Source organism: Lepisosteus platostomus, chromosome 1, assembly GCF_059453375.1.
Source record: "Lepisosteus platostomus isolate fLepPlt1 chromosome 1, fLepPlt1.hap1, whole genome shotgun sequence".
NCBI lineage: Eukaryota > Metazoa > Chordata > Actinopteri > Semionotiformes > Lepisosteidae > Lepisosteus > Lepisosteus platostomus.
This window is the reverse complement of record NC_142611.1, coordinates 41763142-41783078: the sequence shown is the minus strand read 5'-3', so window position 1 is coordinate 41783078 and position 19937 is coordinate 41763142. Positions and strand designations below refer to the sequence as shown.

Genomic DNA, 19937 nt, shown 5'->3' with positions numbered 1-19937 from the left:
ACATCGGTGACAGGACAGTGAGGCTCCATGCTGCTGGCCTAAGAGCAAGGCGACCTGTCTGAGGCCCTCTGCTCACACCTCCTAGACGTCACACCTGACTGGCTTGGGCCAGACAGAGGCTGTGATGGACTCTTCAGCAGTGCCATCAGGTCCTCTTCACGGATGAGTCACTCTTCAGCCTGTTCCACGCAGACAGGAGGGGCAGAGTGTGGAGGGGGAGATGTTGTGTTTCTTTTTTCCAGCAGTATATTCTGAAGTGGGCATTCTGTATTACATATATATTTCTGGCATTTCTAGGATTTTAGGATCCCTTTTAAGGGTTTATGAAATATTATTGAAATTGCTGATTGGTAATCTGCCCTTAATAAATCTTAGGATCATGTAGAATTCCTACATTTTCTGTGTTTGAGTGGCTAAGGTTCCAGACTCCTTAATAAGGAGTCATGGGCTAAATAAAATCCAAGGTCAGAAGACTGTTGTATTGTTGAGCAAGGTACTCAACCTGAATTGGTACTGCAAGCTCACCTGTGTCTGTATGTATGTATGTAAGGCAATTGTAATATCTGTAAGTTGCTTTGGATAAACTAAATGAATAATTAATACAGATCTGGTATTGTTGAATGTTATGCAAGATCCTGAACACAGTTCCTCCTGGTGATGTTGCAGACTGCTGTGCAGGATGCAAAAGAGATTGATCTGGTCTTGGGTTTTGACATAGGATCTAGACAGGAGCTGTAGTGTGGGTTTGTGGCTAGAGCTCCTTCTCATGGGTTCAAATACCAGCAGGGGTCTTTACTTCAGATTACTCCAGCAAATCCGACTGTATCAGTAGGCACCATTTTTTTTAAAGGAAATGGATGAGAGTACGTTACATAATTAAATGCCAAATTCATCATCATAACATCTGTAGAGCATTGACAAGGATGTTCAAGTACCCTTCTAGGATTCTGTGCAGGAGTGTATGCAAGATCCTACAATGGACTCCTCTACAGGATCCAGTTAAATATTCTTCCAGGGGATTTATAAATAATTTGTTTACAGACCCCACAGCAATTCTGCTACTTCGTAGAATAAGTTGAGTTGTGGAAAACTTCAGTTAGCCCAGGTTTTTTCCTGTATGAATATGTGTAAATGGTATGTTTGGTTGCTTCTCTTTTCATTCATTGTTGAATCTGGATGAACAATGACTGGCATTTGTTGGGTGGTGTGCTGTGGTATCAGTGCATTCTGGGATGGTGTGTTTTTTTTTGTTGCTACCTGCCTGGTAGCCTAGAACAGTATGATCTACAGTATAACAAGATTTGTGGTGATAGACAGCAAGAGGGTGGATAATAGACATTAGTTAATTGACATTCATTACATCACATGGCAAGAACACAAGAGTTTTATGTGCAGCATGCTGCAGTTTTGTGCATCAAACTAACAGCTTTATTTCATGTAGTATAAATGTTTTGCTGTTTAATTGTAATAGTGTACTAATGAGTATCAGATCAATATACATGCAGACCTGCAGTATGAATTTCACCATGTTCACAAAAGATCTCATGGATACTTTTTTCAGATTCATCTGACATAAAGTGTCAATGAGTGGATTTCATTCTCAAATAACTGTGTTATACTGTAACTGATTATGATTGATTCTTCATTATATTTTAATTTTCTTTTCTTGAAAGTGGTATTTTTCAGTGTTAGAAGCATATCAATGGAACACGAGTAACAATAGCATCTTGATAATAGAGGTATTTTGTTTTATATTAAGTAATTCCTTAGGTTGTATTTGAACTGAAAAACCATTACGAAAATGGGAATCAATTCTAGATTGAGTGTTACATGTGCTATAATGCTTTTAGCATCATTAAGAGAAAACTGCTGACTTGACATTAATATTCAATATAAACCAATCAGTAGAAATCCCAACAGCCTTCTACTTTATCTGCAGAGTTACTCTACTCAGCTACTTTAATCCCTCATAGACTATTCAATCACTGCTAAACTATGCTCAATGTTCATGGTTCAGTGAATCTGAAAAACTATGGATGATTAACTGGATAATGTTAGTGGTGTGTTGAAGGTTTTTGAAATAAGGCTGGTAATGTTATGGTCTAAGGGTTTCATCCCTGTCTGGTGCATTAAGGATAGGAGCTAAGCTCGCCATCTCCAAATGAGACCATGAAGAAATACAGTAAATGAACCTCTAGATTATTTAGTTTAATTAATTTGAATCGGGTACGGCGTGGTGGTACTGTGGTTAGTATTGCCATATTGCAGCTCTGGGATCTTGGGTTAAAATAATTCCTGGAGTGATCTGCATGGAGTTTTTATGTTCTCCGCATGTTTGCATGGGTCTCCTCCAGATGCTGGTGATTCCCATGAGCCAATTAAAGTACTAGCATGTCTTTGGACTGTGGGTGGAAACTCGAGGAGAAACATGGGGGAAACATACATATATCCATGCAGATAGCGCCCCAGAAATTGAACACAAGAACCCAGAGCACCAAGGTAGCAGTGCTAACCACTGTGTCACTGTGCTATCCAACTGCCAACATTGCTTCCTCAAATTGTTCTAGAAGTGCTGCTCACCTCAGATACTGTAGGTTCATGCTTGGTCCATGGAAAAGAAACAGCATTTTTACATGAACATGAGACAGATGTCTTTCAAATGAGGGGAGGACATTTGGCGTTTCTGGCCTGTTAGTGTAGGAGCAGGAGGTTTTGTTTTTTGGGTTAAGAGGCCATTTCATATGCAAAATAGACTGATTATAATAATAATAATAATAATAATTGCTTACACTTATATAGTGCTTTTCTGGACACTCCACTCAAAGCGCTTTACAGGTAATGGGGACTCCCCTCCACCACCACCAATGTGTAGCATCCACCTGGATGATGCGACGGCAGCCATAGTGCGCCAGAACGCTCACCACACATCAGCTATCAGTGGGGAGGAGAGCAGAGTAATGTAGCCAATTCATAGAGGGGGATTATTAGGAGGCCATGATTGGTAAGGGCCAATTGGAAATTTGGCCAGGACACCGGGGTTACACCCCTACTCTTTTCGAGAAGCGCCCTGGGATTTTTAATGACGAGAGTCAGGACCTCGGTTTTACGTCTCATCCGAAGGACGCCGCCTGTTTACAGTATAGTGTCCCCATCACTATACTGGGGCATTAGGACCCACATGGACCACAGGGTGAGCGCCCCCTGCTGGCCCCACTAACACCTCTTCCAGCAGCAACCTTAGTTTTTCCCAGGAGGTCTCTCATCCAGGTACTGACCAGGCTCACACCTGCTTAGCTTCAGTGGGTTGCCAGTAGTGAGTTGAAGGGTGATATGGCTGCTGGATATGGATTATGTCATGATAGATGATTGTTCCTTATTTACAGAATGAGTGGGCACCTTGTAAGTGGTTTAATTTAAAAAAAAATATTTGTTGTAAAATTACCAGGAAGATGGGTTGATGTCCAGCATATATTTGGAATAGCCATTGTACTCTGTGACGTGTACATTAAATCATCAGTTAATGTGACAGTAGTGTCCTGAATAGAGGTGTGGAGTTCCAGCTTTCTGGCTCTTGAATGCACAGTGCTTTTGCTTTATTAATAGTGTTTTTTTTGCAGCTATTTGTGTTGGATACTATGAAGTGTCCAATGATGTAGATTCCAGCAGCAGGCCCTTAGTGGACCACCATGAGAAGCATTAATGTATTCTTAGCTTTTAAAAAGAAACGTGACCTAGTTAGAAAAACACCAGGCATACTCAGAACTGCAAGATTTTTAACAGATGAAAGAGATAAAGGCCAGCACAATCATTTTAAGGTCTTAACACCAATGGAATGTCTAAACAGCACTCCATAGAGTTCTTCAATGTGTTTGTATTGGTCTGATATTAATGCTGTAATCAATGCAACGCACTCTATACCAGTATTCCACTGGGAACAACGCATTAAATCTTCAGTATTTATTCCTGTAATATTTTATTATGCAGAACCCAAGAATTTGGATATTCTTTCTGTGTGTAGACATTGATGTTTATTTTAAAAATTCCACTACAACACTCTCAGTTAATGTTTAGTAATGTTCTAGACTACGAAAAGGCCAATTTTTCTGATGGAAACAGACTACTGGATAATTTTTTTAAAAATAGTGTTTTTGGTGACATTTTTATTGATTACAGCTGTGGCTCAGGAATGCTGTTTTAAAAGGTTGGGCATTAGCTCTGTTTTGCACACTGTTGAAACTACAGGAAATGTTCAGCAATTTGTTGAGGAAGTTTATCAGTCTTCACATCTACAGTAGGAGACCAGATGTTGTAACTTGGATGTTTTCACTCAATTGCCACACAGTATCTTCAAAGTCCCATGACTCCCAACCACCACCAAATAAATCTCTTAAGAATCAGACAATACTAGGTTTACTCTTTCTTAACATTGTAAATTGTGTGAAATTTTACTTAAAGAGGATAAAACGTGTCAAAAAAGCCTCTTGTTAAGACTAATCTTGGACTGTACTGCCTACCCTGAAGTAACATTGCAAAGCTCATGCTGTTAATCATGGTGTGTGAAAAGCCTTTTGTTTCAGCATTGCGAAGGGATGCCATAAAAATGTTAAATAATGTCAATCTTAAATGCATCTCTGGAATGCTTCCTCTCAAATACAAACACATTTTATTTTGCCACATCCATTTTAGTTACAGACCAGAATTAATTCATTGGAATTATTCATCAATAATTTTAAGGTTTTTTTATTTTGCTGAAAAAAAAACAGTGCTAAAACAGCTTTACTGTAAAATGTTGATGATGCACTTTTAGTTAATTCCATTGAAAAATGATTATCCAAGTTAATTTTATCCTTGTTAATGCTTCTATTAAGCTTATGGAATTGTGCAATGATTCATTATGAGTCTACTTTGCATTTTAAGCTGATTTACCGACTTGATGTCATAGAAAATCAGCAAGTTTTGCCCTTTTTTTCTGCAATTCACTTTTGAAAGCTAGATATGTTGGAACAATGGACTGACATATTTTACACTAAAATATCAGGAGAGAAAGAATTAACCTGGTCTTCCATGACAGTATGTGATTTAGACAGTATCAGTGTTGGCAAATTTAGTTCCTTTGCTTTGAGTGAATATATAATTGCTTTCCAACTTTTTGTTATAGGAACAGAAATATGCTCTGAGTTTTCCAGGTGCAGAAGTTAAACTTTAAAGCTGCAAATAACACAAAGTGTGACAAATATCTTGTAATAGGTATTTTTCCATTTTGTGTTCTTATTGGCAGTACCATGATTAACTTCTTTTTATAGTGCATTTTTTTCATCATCTGTTGTAAGCAATTTAAGCTTGAGTCATGAAGCAAAGGCAAAATTAAAATTCTAAAATAAATGCTGAACACCATGCTGACAGTCAAGCATATGAACTTAATTGAGTGGTTAATGAGTAAATCAGATACAGTAGATTGATTAAAAATCATTTTTCATCTCCTAATACTCAATATAATGTTAACGTCATTTACATGCGAAGCAGTATCCATGTTTTTTATTAACATTCATAGTTTCTGGAGAATTGTACTGTTAGCTGTAGTAGAGATGTGTTTTTATTCTGTCTTCCGTTCTAGCATCTAAGATTTTAACTCACATTTTTGCTAACTGTCTCCGATTTGGTTGCTAAAATTTACGGTTTCAGATGTGTTTTTGCTTCCCTGTTTTCTCCTAGTGCAATCTCGTCCTGTTGTTTCCATTCACTTGTGTAGGAATGAAAATGAAAGTGTATAACACCCTTGAGCTGCTTTCTGGAGTAATTCATGTTTCTGTGCTTTTGCAAAGAGATGCGGCCTGTTTCAAAAACAGGCTGCTGACAGTACACTTTTCTTGTCCTCTTTTTCTTCCTGAATTGTTAAGAATAGCAAATGCTTCTGAATATTTCAAAAGGTAAATTTAAATCAACAAAGATAGGGTTGTTTTTTTTGCATTTAAGAAACGTTGAACATGATCAGTATTGTCTAAGGCCATGATTCTGCATTAAAAGTCACAATTGGCAGACCTTTCAGATCAGGCTTCTTGATACAGCTGAAACCCCTTTTTGAGAAATAGCGAATGGGTGCATTAAGATATGAATACATTTCATACATTTATGAATGAGTGTTGCTTTGACATCACTTTATAAGTAATTCATGTTTTGTAGGGAGATGGGTAATATCTATACTCTACTGGGATACACATTTTATTTTTAAAATAGCACGTAGCCCTTAGTAGTTTATATTGCTTAACCTTTTTGAAAAATGACGGTACCATATAAATTAGAACTTTCTAGCTACCAAATAACTATGAACAAAAATTTGATGAGGGGTAAATATGTATTTTTAAGTCTTAAGTCTAAAGTATAAGTCTTTAATCATGCAGTCTTATGTTTTAACCCGTGCTTTGATGTTTAAATATTTGATCGTTCTTTTCTTGATTGTAGTCTTTCAGGTATCTGAAGTGTATGAAGTGGTTCTTATTTGCCATCACTATACTGTAAACAGGCGCCGTCCTTCGGATGAGACGTAAAACTGAGGTCCTGACTCTCTGTGGTCATTAAAAATCTCAGGGCATTTCTCGAAAAGAGTTGGGGTGTATCCCCGGCACCTGGCCGAAAATTCCCAATGGCCTTTACCAATCATGGCCTCCTAATAATCCCCATCAATGAATTGGCTTCATTACTCTGCTCTCCTCCACACTGATAACTGATGTGTGGTGAGCGTTCTGGTGCACTATGACTGCTGTCGCATCATCCAGGTGGGGCTGCACATTGGTGTTGGTGGAAGGGAGTCCCCATTACCTGTAAAGCGTTTTGAGTGGAGTGGCCAGAAAAGCGCTATATACTGTAAGTGTAAGCAATTATTATTATTATTATTATTATTATTATTATTATTATTATAAATTATTATAATTTTGCATTTAGCTCCAGTATTAAATTGTTAACCTACAGGCATTGGTATAAGCTGTATTCCTTAGGTGGCCAGGTGGAAGAACTGTGTATTAGAATGACTCTTTTCTGATGTGGAAAGATTACGAGGCAGTGAAATGAAGAGGTATTTAATAGCTTCTGATAAATTAAGTGCAGCTCAGTGCATTGACCTCTGGACTTCCTCTACATGCATCTGATATCGGTCATATACATATGTACCTTGCCATTTTCGAAAAAGAACACTTACAGACGTCATAACTGAAGAACAGTAAAACCTTTGTTTGCTTTGTTTTGTTTTTTTTCAGCCAGTTAGGCCTGTGGTCATTTTGTGTTTGTTTCCAATATCTAAAATCAAAACTTTGATGCAAGTTTACTTGGTTAAGACCATTGATCTGCCTGTCTGATTCTGAAATATAGATAAATGCCTAAATAAACCAGCTTTCAGTACAGTATGTGTAGAATTCCACACCCTGTGTGCCAACTAAATGTACTCTGCTTCAGCATGTAATTTTTATCTGCGAAAGATTTCACTGGGTTCTGATGAGACTAAGTAGACTTGAAGGTTGGGCTTAAGATGGAATTAGAGTATTAATTCTTATACTTATTTTATACTATTGAAAGAGTAAAATCCAGCTCTTAAGCACTACATTTATGTAGCCATGATGTAATCCATTAGAAACCTGCAGTCTCTCAACATTTTATTAAAACTTAAAAATCTTTTAACCAAAGCTTTTAAGCTGTCTCAAACTTGCTTCACTTTTTGTTTTGAAAAGCATTCCAATTATATAATTGCACTTGATCGTAATTTGCAAAAACAAAATAAGCATACGATGATTTTTCATTTTATTTAACCAAGGTAAAACGGATGGCTTTGATCAATACATCTCAGACCCAGTACAGCTCAGTAAGCTCCTCAGTTCCTTTCTTTCTCTGAAGCTCCTGAGATCTGCCAATGTTACACTAGCTAGATGGTCACCTCCCCCATCTAGATGAAACAATACAGTTCCATACAGTATGTAAAGTTCTGACAATTAAAAAACTGTTTTTAATATTGAAACTAAATAATCCATGCTCTGCTTTTTGTCCTAAAACTTTTTTTTTCCCATTATAAGGATGACTTAAAGAAAACATCCTGTGTCAGTTATGTCATCTGGAGTTTATATGTCAAAATCAGTGTTAAACTGAGCCACACATGATATAAACCTGACAGCCATCTTCAGCTAGTGAGAGTCTCATGTAAGACGCTCACTTTCCAGGGAAAGAGTTTCTTTTCAGGATTTCTCTGCAAATGCGGTCCATGGGCTTTTGTTGGGTTGTGCACATGGCTGATTTTCCCCTTTATTAGAAAGGCATTCAGCGAAATTGAAGAGAGCCAGCTACTTCACAGACATCCAGAGTGGATCAGGATTAATCTTCTTACGCCTTGAACCAATAAATGTCAAGTAAAATACGCATTGAAACAAGACTATTGTCAGTTGAGATTGAAGAGCTTACATGCCTCTAAAGAGGAAAAAAGAAACCTTTGGTTTGTGAAAAAAAGTTGTTTTCAAATTTAAGAGCAGAATTTACTGTTGACCTGTGCACTGTATATTAATAGATTTTTTTTTTAATCGACACTTTTCAAGAAACTCGCAGCACTGTGGGTGGAGAGTGGACTGGACGAATTCATTCTCATAGCTGTTCCTCTGATGAGGAAGGTCAGGATTGTTGTGTTTTTTGTTGGTGTTTACAGCAAATTCAGCCATGATTAAGTGACCCTTCCTGAAACATTTTTTTTTCAAGCGTGTTTTGTTAATTCCAACAGGCCCAAAACACACTTGAAAAAAAATGTTTCAGGAAGGGTCACTTAATCATGGCCGAATTTGCTGTAAACATCTTTAAGAAGAAGTGTGCAAAGGGCAGTCATTTCTCTGATGTTTGGGCTCCACTTAACATTTTACGATTTTCTGTTTACATTAATTTTCAGCTGGAAATGATTGTTTAACAACTTCCCTTGGCAGTCTAAAGAATGGTGTGATTCAGTTATAGGAGTGTAAATGCATTTGTGAACTTGAAAATATTTATATTTTTTATATTTTATATTTATATTTTTTTCTGAAATTATATTGACTTATGTGCACTGTAATAACACAAAAAGAGATTTATAAGTTTGTCGACTGTAACAGCTCCTAGATTTTAGGTGGAGATGGTGATCAATGTCTGCACTACTTTGCCTTTGTCAAAGTAGCTGGCAAGTAACTATACTGGAAATGGCGTACAGTTTTTAAGTGCAGTGTACAATATCTACTGTATGTCTTTGGTTTTTTGTCTTTTATCTTTGAAAGAATTCTGTTGCACTACTGTGAAAAACGCAGTATCCTTAAATGGCTTCTGGTGCGTGCTCAAATCAACACCCTTCATAAAAATACATGTGTAGCTCAAGGGATTATCTTGACTTAGCAGCTTGCCTTTGGTGCTGTCAGAAAGCATGTATGTCAAACTTTGTACAGTATATGCAGCTCTTCACCATAAGAGGGTTACAGTGTGTTTGAAACCTGGTTATTAAAGTGATTTTGTACTGTATTTACAGTGTAAAATGCCACGTAAAAGTGATTAGATACTGTATTATGTGATAATGTAATTTGTATTATTGATCTACAAAACATTACATAAACAAATGTTAGTATTTATAAAATTATTTCAGTAATGGTTACTCGTTTAATGTTTTTATGGGGTTAATTTAATAGGGTTAATCACGTACAGGCCTCACTCCCTGCACACGGCACAGAAGAAAATGGGGGGCCTGGAGTTTGCATAGACTTACAGATTAACTTAATTAAGTCCACTTCAGACATTAAAAACAGCCTCCTCTAATGTAATTTAGAATTCTGCGAGCAATTCTAAAAGCTTTATTAAAAAAAAAACGTAGCATTCTCATTTGTTGTTGTTTGGGTCTTATTTCGAAATGTACAATTCCAAGTTATTATATTGTTTTAGTAAGCACTAGGTTTAAACATTTGCTAGTAACGGGTAGCCTTGTAGATTTTATCTGTTCGTTCCTCTACTGTACAACAGTCTCTTCTCTAGAAGTAAAAAAAGTTTTCATCATAATATTTGCAGACCCCAAAAGTGTTTTTCATCACTTTTGGTTACTGTACTAGGGTTTTAGTATTTTATACACTGTGGTGCTGAAAATTATTATGAGCACTGAGAGAATAAAATAAAATGAAAATTAGGGGGTGATTGTATTATAGTACATCACATCTGAAACCAGCTTGGGTACAACCAGTTTCTAACTAACACACCCTCATACCCTCATTTGTCATGAAATACTGGCCATCATTTTCTGTGGTCAATTTTGAGGTAGAGAAGTAAGCACAATATCTTAAGCTAAGGATTTAAGTAGATCTACAGACAAGTCATAAAACTAATATTTACAATCTGGGTGAGGCTTTGCAACTTACACACAACCGTCCCTTCTAGATATCTAACATCGACCAACCTAATACACGCAGAAGTGAACATAAATCTTAAATCATTATAAGGGTAAGTAAGCCTACTTTTGTACAATAACTAGTCTTCCTCACTTCAGCCTGTCCTCTAACCCGATGTTAGAAAAGAACCATTGACCAGGAGTGATAACTTGTTCTCTCCCATCTTACTCTTCTGTCCATCTATCCTCCTGTAACCTTCTCAAATTCCAGCTTCATAAACTGCATTCTCTCAGCTGTGTGAACACATCAACACACCTTCTTCCTAGAAATGTTATCACTGCTGCTCCCAGATGAGTATAGCCTTTTTCCGCGATAAGGGAGCACTAATCAATACGGATGTATTGTCTACAAAAGGTAGTGACGTTCTGTCATTTTCACATTGGTCCAATATTTATAACCGTGTCAGTTTAATTATGCATGATTATTCACCTGCTTAGGTGGTCTGAAGTTAATACAAAAATATTATTGTCATGTGCATCTAATTATGGTAGTTTTTTCATTGGCAGAAATGAATAAGGAGCACCATTGCACTAACCACTCTATATAGAATGTTGTTACGTACTCTTAAAGACATTTTTGTTTTAGATACTGATTGCTTATACAGTAGATCATGTAAATAGTATGCTTGCCTGAAGGTAAAAATGATTGATGTGAGTGTTTTAGGTGAGAAATAGATGTTATTTTCTTATTTTTGTTTCTGTAACAACACAAATGCTGTGGTGAAAATGTTAAATGTTTCACAGATCAGTACAGCTACAATACAATGGTAATGGTACAGTAGTTTAACTCCCATCATAAGCTTTTTTTTAGTTGCTCACTTAAACCATATGCCTGCTTTGGAGATTTTGTAGGAATAACTTTGGGGACAACAGGAACTAATGATTTTTAAGAGATGAAAGATGTTGCACATTTTTATTGTGATGAGTAAATACAGGTTTATCTAAATTTATTCTGAATGGTATGTTTATTGAAAAAAAAACTTCAAGAACAAAGCTAATAAATTATCTTTTGTTTTTGATAGTTAGGCAAAGAAATTCAGAAGTGCTCTTTAATCTATGTATCTTTAGAACCTTCCCGGAACGGTAACAGGAAGTTCAGCAGTTTCTTGGCTGTGGTTTCTATGGAAATGGGCCATCTTTTCCTGAGGTTACAATCATTAGCCGTATATAATGGATATTATGTTGATATACCGGTGGGTGCTGATGTACAGTATAACTTCCAGTCAGGGCTGAACACTGTGGACAGCCTGAGAAAATGCGGTAGATTTACCAGGAGTCATTTTGTTGTGATTAGTGACAAAAACAATGGAATATTTAGAGCTCAAATGTGGCTTAGTGTAGTGACTGGTTTAGGCACATTCCTTCTGAGCTGTGTTCTGTTCTGTGTGAACGTGTAACATCTGTGTGTGAATCCTTTTTTCAGGCAAATCTATTGCAAGGAATGAGGCAATTGGTAACATTTTGATGTTTTAATATCAGTATTGGAAAAAAGTGTTACTTTTCATTTTTCAGGCATTTTTCATGATTTTATGATAAAATTGTATATTTATATATACTCTACAGTTAAAGTTTTATATATAGAATTAATATATAAAGATGACATAAGTGATTAAATTGTAAGCTTTGCACAAGTTATAATTGAGGTGGAATTTTGCAAGATTTCATAAGAGATTTTTCTATATTAACCTTAATTGTATTGTGAAATAATTTGGGTGATTTGTTTTTTGGAATTTGGTCTTTCCATTATTAACAATTACTAACTATTCCACATACAAGCCGTAGTGCTTAATAGGGAAGTTTGCTCAATCCTATGGACACCAAATGTAGTGATGAGTTTTATATTCAGTATCTCTGAAACTGTGTTGAACTGACAGCTGTAAATCCACGTGAAATTCCTTCCTTTAACTTTACGACCACATATATTCAGGTAATACGTAGTGCAGTTTAGTATGTGTTCTGATTTGCTTCATTATTTTAAAACTGAAGCATGATACACGCTTCACTAATGTTTTTTTCCAAATACCATTCAGAGTGTATTCTGGTAGTCTACAAAAGAGTTAACCGAAGTGTTATCAAAGTGTTGGCACTTATCGGTGCAAAGGCTTGAGTTGAATGTGGTGTCTGCCTACATGTTGTATTCAGATAACAGCTTACTGTACTTCCTCCAAGGACATACTGTTAGGTTAGTAGATTTTTTGGAAAATTGGCCGTTTTGTGTGTGAGTACGTGTCTGTGTTTGTCTTTGTGTCTGCCCTGTGATGGACTGGCGTCCTGTCCGTGGTGTATCCTACCTTGTGCCCGTCGCTTGCTGGGACAGGCTCTGGCTCCCCCATGACCCTGTACTGGATAAAGTGGTTTAGAAAATAGATGGATAGATAGTTCAATGGACGGATAATAACACTTAAATACTTCCAGGATTCTGTATAAAGGCCAGCTGGGTGTTTAATTTTGATCACATGTAAAAACTTAAAACAGACAGTACCCTATGTATTTTGGTGGTAATGGTTCTATAGTGTTTAGGTGGTGTTATAAATGCTATAGATAGTGTTTCATGTTTTCTGTGTGTATTTAACAATGTCATACCTCCTTTTAAAATGCATAAAAAATACCAGTCTTTTCATTAGACCCATTTACCAAGCATTTTCATTATCCCTAGTATATAATGATTTTTTAAATCATTCATAACTGTTACTATAGTATACTACTATAATGTGAGATGCTTGATTAAAAAACTGTCAAGAATGAAATGGGCAACAGGTATCGTAAATCAATTGGTACACTGCAGCACAGAGATGTGATTTAAATTAGCTCTGGGATTAGGGATCTGCCTCAGTTGTAATCCTTTCTTGAGGGATTGATGAGGTAAAACACAGGCAGTGATGTGAAGAGAAAAGCAGGTCACTTTATTTCAGAATTAGTAGATTTAAGAGTTTTTAATTGGGGAAACTGAATTGGTTGTCACTTGCTAAAAAAATTCAGGGCACAAGGCTTGCATTCGTCAGTTACTGGCAGTCAAAAAACTATTGTTTCTGTACTGAAGTAGTGTGTGGTTTACAAGTGACTCCTATAATAGTGTTGCTAGATGTTAAATACAGGAGGAGCTGAATGACTGTGATGGAAAGTGTGCATGAAATTTTACTTAATGTGTTGTGACGTGCATGAGAAGTATTGTAGGAATTTGATTCTAAATGCCTTAAAAAGTCAGATATCTGAAAATGTGCCCTTCCTCTGTGGCGGAACATGTGTTTGTATACCAAACACTTCTGTATGAACAGTACACAACATACACTCTGTGCACTGCATTTACTATGCAATAGGTCTTGTAAGCCGACACACCCTTTGTTTCCTGTCCAGTATTGCAAGGAAGACAAGGTTTAACAGCCGTGTTAAAGTTCATGTTGAGTTTGACGTATAGTTTTAAAAAAATACCAACCTTCATTAAATCGACAAGCAAACTACCCAGTCTGTACCGCAGGCCTGAAAATGTTGCTGACTTGTTGTAAGTATTCCTTCATCACTTACAGCATATCGACTTTAAATCTGTTAGCAAAGGGTTACTGCTGATTCCCAGGATTCTGTATTATACAGCACAAAGTACAACATTTACACTTCCCATTGCCTACCTGTCATTGTGTAGTTTATGATTTCTGCAGCTTAGTCAATAGATTAATTATTCAGCACTTCAGTCTGACTCATGAAACCTTTAGTTGTGTGCGGTCCATAGGCTCTCCTGTCCAAGAAAACACTTTGCTCTAGAAAATGCATTATCCTCTGTCTGTTTTTGTCTGTATATTTACTGTATACACTAAGCTGTGGAATGTCTTGTGTACCTACTGTAGGCATAGTAAAGTTTTAAGAGTAAGCCTGATGTGTGGTAGTCTAATACTAATAAAACGCTCCTCTAAAACATTTCTCCATTTCTTGTTTCCTAAGTTATTGTTCTGCCTGTGAATTGATTTGTCAGGTTTAATAGTTTTTTTAGCTAACAAGCCAAAATGGCTAGTGGATTATGTGGTTATCTGGCAGATTTTGTTATGCAGGGCTTCTCCAGTTATTACTGATTGTTGAATAGTAAGGAGATTATAAACTGTGGAGCATGCCGCAGTTGGGTGTTATGAAAGTAAATTTTGTTTTGTAATATTTCAAATAAGAATGTGCTGGAGCACGTGGCGATTGCCTAAGACTTATTTTTCATTGTCTCAGGTTGAGTTTTTTTTAAGCAGTTTCAATTTCTCTGAAAAGAAGAGCATTTACAGATAAAATATTACAAAACGTCACACACTTTAAATACACATTTCTTAGAAATACTGAATTTTGACTTCATAATTAGGTTGTCTTTGTTTTAATGTACAGTACGTATTCCCCGGAAGAAGTGTTCTGTGGTTTGTGGGGAAATCTTTGTTTCTAAATACCATGCAGCCAAGGATTAAAAAAAAAAGATTAAGAGAAATTCATGTAATTCTTGTGCAAGGTTGTTTTTGTTTTCCTCAGAGATGTTTATTTAGTACTTCCAGTTCCAGGTTAATCTTGGTGTCTTGTTTCGTGTTTGTGTAGGATGTAATTCAGATTTTTCCAGGTAGTCTCTTAGGTTGATTGTAAAATGAGATACAAAAGTTCTCTTGATGACTCTTGAATTAGACCTTAGAAGAGAATTGGTGTTCAGTGAGCCATGATTGATCTATTGTGTTAGAAATACACTCCTTTCTCGGTAGACAACATAATTTTAATTTAGTTAAGCAAGTCCAAGACTAATAAGCTTTATCTTATTGTTAATGAGAGCCTTTAAAACTGTCCAGTGGTATTTTTTCTCCTATATTATGTGGAGGCTTCAATGCATAATAGATATTGCTCCTACCTAGGCATTACAAAATAAAGATAAAGAAAACTGTATACATACTGTATGGAAACAAACCAGACTGAGAAGGTTAATATCGCTTTATTTTAGGAGTTTCTATGTACTCCGTGTGTTTAGTTATTTATGATTGACATAATAGCGCTAGACAGCATGGTGACACAGTAGTTAGCATTGCTGCCTTGCAGCACTGGGGCCCTGGGATTAATTCCTGGGATCCTATCTGTGTGTAGTTTGCATGTTTACCATGTATTTGCATGAATTTACTCTGAGTGCTCTGGTTTCCTCCCACAGTCCAAAAACATGCTGATAGGTTTACTGACTTCTGTAAAATTGACCCTTGTGTGAGTGTGTGTGTGCCGTGTGATGGATGTGTATCCTTTCTTGCACGTACTGTACATGTATTGCATGCTGGGATAGCCATCAGCTCCCCTTTGAGCTGTATTGGATTAAGTGGCCTAGAAAATGGATGGATAATAGCACCATTTCTATTAGGCATGGGATAGTATTTCATATTCTTAGTGTTTATTTTATAATGACAATAAAATAATTTTCCCCTGTATTTGCTGAAGCTCCTCAACAAACCAAGGTGAATTGTTGTTTAAACAATTCTTGAAATAGTGGTAGAGCGAATGCTCCTAAGTACAGTAGTGGCATCGTTGTCTGGCATCTGGTGTGCGTGCATCCTGCACAGTGTCTTGGAACTTGCTGATAACCACTGTACAAATCAGATAGCTGGAGAGCACCTGTGTAGATAAACCTCCTGCTCTTGAGAACAACCCAGCAAAGCAGCAGTTGCCTTTGAGATCATAGAGAAATATCTCCGTCATTAGAACTGCAGTGTAATAGACCAAGAAGAAATTGAATAGGTCATAAACCTGAGACCACTAATTAGGAAAGAAATTTCAATGGATAGCAGCACTATGCATTAATTTGAATACCTCGATAGTGACTTTTTATTTCTAGTTAACAGAAATAGATTTTTATAGTATACATTCAAAGCTCCTTTTAGGAAAGACATAATCAATTCCTGCTTGTGGTGAAAACCATTTGGGATATAAAATCAACTTAGTCTTTAATTAGCTCAGTCATTATAATTCTATTTTCCTGCCGTAGCTCAGCACAGGGGTAGTGCCAGTGGACTGGAGAATAATGAATATAGTGCCCATCTATCAAAAGGGTAATCAAACTGAAACAAATAATTATAGAACAATAAATCTGTCTTTATATTAAATATAAGGTTATGAAAACAATTATTAGAACCAAACAAGAGGTTTACCTACATGGGGGACAGTCAGCACAGATTTAGAAAATGTAGGTCTTGTTTAAATAACTTGTTAGAGTTTTTTTAGCAAGAAACAATAATTATCGAAAAACAGAGTATGAAATATGCTGTACTTAGATGTTCAGATGGATTTTGATAACATTTCTCATAAAAGGTTAATTTTTGAATTCTTAACATTTGGTATGCAGGGAAATGCATGTGTTTGACTTGACTGTTGGTTCATGAGTACAGATAAGGGGTGAATGCTCAAATTGAGTGATGCCACTAGGGATCTGTACTAGGACTGCTCTTTTTTCGAATTCAATGATCTACATTGTGGTATAGTTAGTTTACTATAGTATTTAAGTTTGCAGACAATATCAAAGTAGGAGGATGCTGTAGAAACAGGAATAAAGGTTTAATAAAATTCAACACTGGGCATAAACCTGGAAGATAACATTTTATATAGACAAGCTCTGAGTATTATATGCAACTAGCGAAAATGAATAACAGAAAATGGGAAATGGTGAGCTTGATGACTGTGACTGGAGACCCTGTCGCCTGCACAGACAGCACTCAATGGGAATCTACACACACACAGTAAATAATTCACTTTCCAAACAAAGTTATGGTCCAGTTAAAGTCCAGTCATTAGTGGATACAAACCTTAAAAGCAGTATATAAGTCATGCAAAAACAATTAAAAATACAGGTAAATACAAATTAATCAGCCTTATTCTTTGTTTGAAAAAGAAAGTTAAACGTACGTGTGTATTCAAAGTGTTTTGTTTGAGGTATTGGTGCAGTAGCATCTTCTGTCTTGGGGTGTAGGAAACAGGACTAGCTTAGCGCCTGTCTCTCAGGTGTCATATGCGTAGTTTGCAATGCTAAGAGTGTACCATTATATGGGTAGTGTACAGTGGTTGCACATTGCAATCAGCTATTTTCTGTTTTATATTTTAAATTAATTCAGGCAAATCTGTAGAATTGTGTTTTCATTTTGGTATTAGATTTTTTTTGTGTCCAACAAAATTGGGCATAAAAATCCCAATTAAATGCCCTATGATTCCATATTGTAAACAATATAATGCGACAGTTCAAGATGGGTGAATACTTTAGTGTCTCGTGTTTGGAGTGGTGGCAGGTGATCTGAGGGAACAGTTTCTCAAATAAATCTTTTCCATTGCACAAATGTGCTACATCTGCTGCCATTTTTTTTTCAGCAACCCGTCTACGCTTCCTCAACCTCTATTAACAACTAGGCTGTGGCAAAGAGGCTATTTATGAAAATGACCTAGGTTTTTTTTGACACTTTTATCTCATTAACATTGTGGGAAGAAATAAAAAAGCAATGTTACTTATAAATTGTTAAAAATGTAGATTCAAGGTAAAACGAGAGATACCGACAATGCGCTAGTAAACCCTAACTTGGGCTATTGCTTTTTTGTGCAGTTTTGGTCATGGTGATGTGCAAAAGATATTGCTGCTCTGGAATCAACCAGAGCAACCAAGCAAGATACATGTGGGGCTTAAGATAATGTCCTACACTGCTCAAGACGAAAAGAGTTCAGTTTCTTCCACTTGTCAGGGAGGACTACAAAGGCACCTAAACCAAGTATTCAAAATGCTCAAAATCATTGACATTGTCGACCCAGTGGACTTCTTCAGAATAAACAGTGAAACATGAATCAGATGGTCCATGTGAGAAGTATTTGGAAGAGCTTTTAAAACCGAGAAGTGGAAATACTTCTTTATGCAAAGTTTGGGGAGTATGGAACAAGCTACTCAGTCATGTTTTTGGAATTAATACCCTGTTTTCCTTGAAGGAAACAACTTGGTGGGATCCATGGATCACTTAGCTACTCACTTCCAAGCAGGCTAAATGGGCAAGTGGCCTCCTTTCATTTGCAGCCTTTCTTGCATTTTAATTGTGCATTAGAAATGAGAGCATGAACTGGAATGTCCTAATGTGAGCTACGGAAGTATCTAGTCTTTTCTGTGAAGTCCCTCAGGAAATTGACAAAATGGACTATTTAGAAAAAACAGCTATCTGCCATTCTATCATGTTTCTACAAGTGAATGGCAGTCCTGCTGTACACATTATTTTTCCACATGCTATACAAATAGAGTTTGATTTAGTACAGGAAAGGCAAATATACCCCAGTTCTTCCCTTTAGAAACCTTAAAACAATCTAGCTAAGTAAATGATTGCCAGAATGAGATGTTTAACCATAACTGAAGATAATGTTTTGGATGCGGTTACCTAAAGCAAAATGTTAAACTGAAGAATATGGAAAATATTAAACAAACAGCTATACAATAGTGCATACACAATCCACAAAAGAAGCGAAGCCAAAAGATGGGGAAAAACATGTAGAACCTGTCTGATTGTAAAATTTCAGTAAAAGACCTTTACTGCATAGTGCTGAAAAACAAATCTTGTTGCATTAGCAGGGGATGAAATTATTTTTTAAGCCCCTAGTGTTGTATTTTTCTTTAATCACTCAGTAGAAGAAATGCGTTAGAATTTTTAGCAGAGTTTTAGCAACTGATGCTTAATAAAGGGTAGTTTTACACTGTCCATTAAAGGGGACCTGTAAAGCTATTTTCATCTTTCAGGGTTAGAAAGAATCAGCATTGATGAGTGCATTTCAAACCACAATAACAGAAAAATGGACACCGTAACTTGTCAAGCCTCTAATTTACATAATAAAATAGATTACATTTCCAGGTATACTGTATACACAGACATGTTCCGCAATTCACTACGAGGCAACAAAACTTCCCGTGACGTGTGCGGCCCTATGGCATTGTAGACAAGCACGGTTGTGAATACGTCTCTTTTAAATTCAGATGCTTGTTCCATCCCAGTGGTACTTCAGATGTGCTTGCAGCACTGTCCATATTTGACATTGAGTCTGTGCATTAGATGGTGTTTACTTATACAGTTTGCTTTTTATTGCTATTTTTAAAATGTTCTTGGTTAGAATGCATTGAAAGATACTTATTTAAAAATTGAGTAGGATTGGAAAAATTCTGCCACCAAAAATATGTTTCATAATTCTAGATTCGTAAGGATCAGGAGTTAGGAGAAGTGTTCATGATATCATAATTCATTTATAAGGATGAAAGCTTGTCATTGAGGACTGTGTAAACACAAGAATCATGTAAAGTTATTCTTTAAATTTACACTCATGATTCCCTCAGTTGGGCAGCAGGATGGTGCAGTGGTTTGCATTTCTGTCTCCCAGTGCGCAGGTCCTGGGTTCAATTCCGGTCCTGGGGTGCTCTCTATGGGTTTCCTTCCATAGTCATAAAATGTACCGGTTGGTTAATTGGCTCTGGTGTGAGTGTGTGCATGTCTGTGTTTGTGTATGTTCCCTGAGATGCACTGGCTTCCCATTC

The 19937-nt window shown here is 36.6% G+C and overlaps 1 protein-coding gene across 10 annotated transcripts in view; it reads left to right on the top strand.

Annotated features, from left to right (window-relative positions):
• The window catches only part of LOC148677957 (janus kinase and microtubule-interacting protein 1-like), a 123724-nt gene that overhangs the window by 11294 nt on the left and 92493 nt on the right, over window positions 1-19937 (top strand). The window contains exon 1 of one of the 10 annotated variants that reach the window (XM_088628903.1): window positions 13784-13916. The exons of the other annotated variants lie outside the window; for them this stretch is intronic. The gene's annotated coding sequence lies outside the window, so the exon portion shown is untranslated. Of the gene's footprint in view, window positions 1-13783; window positions 13917-19937 lie in introns of those variants that run through there. 10 annotated transcript variants of the gene reach the window in all.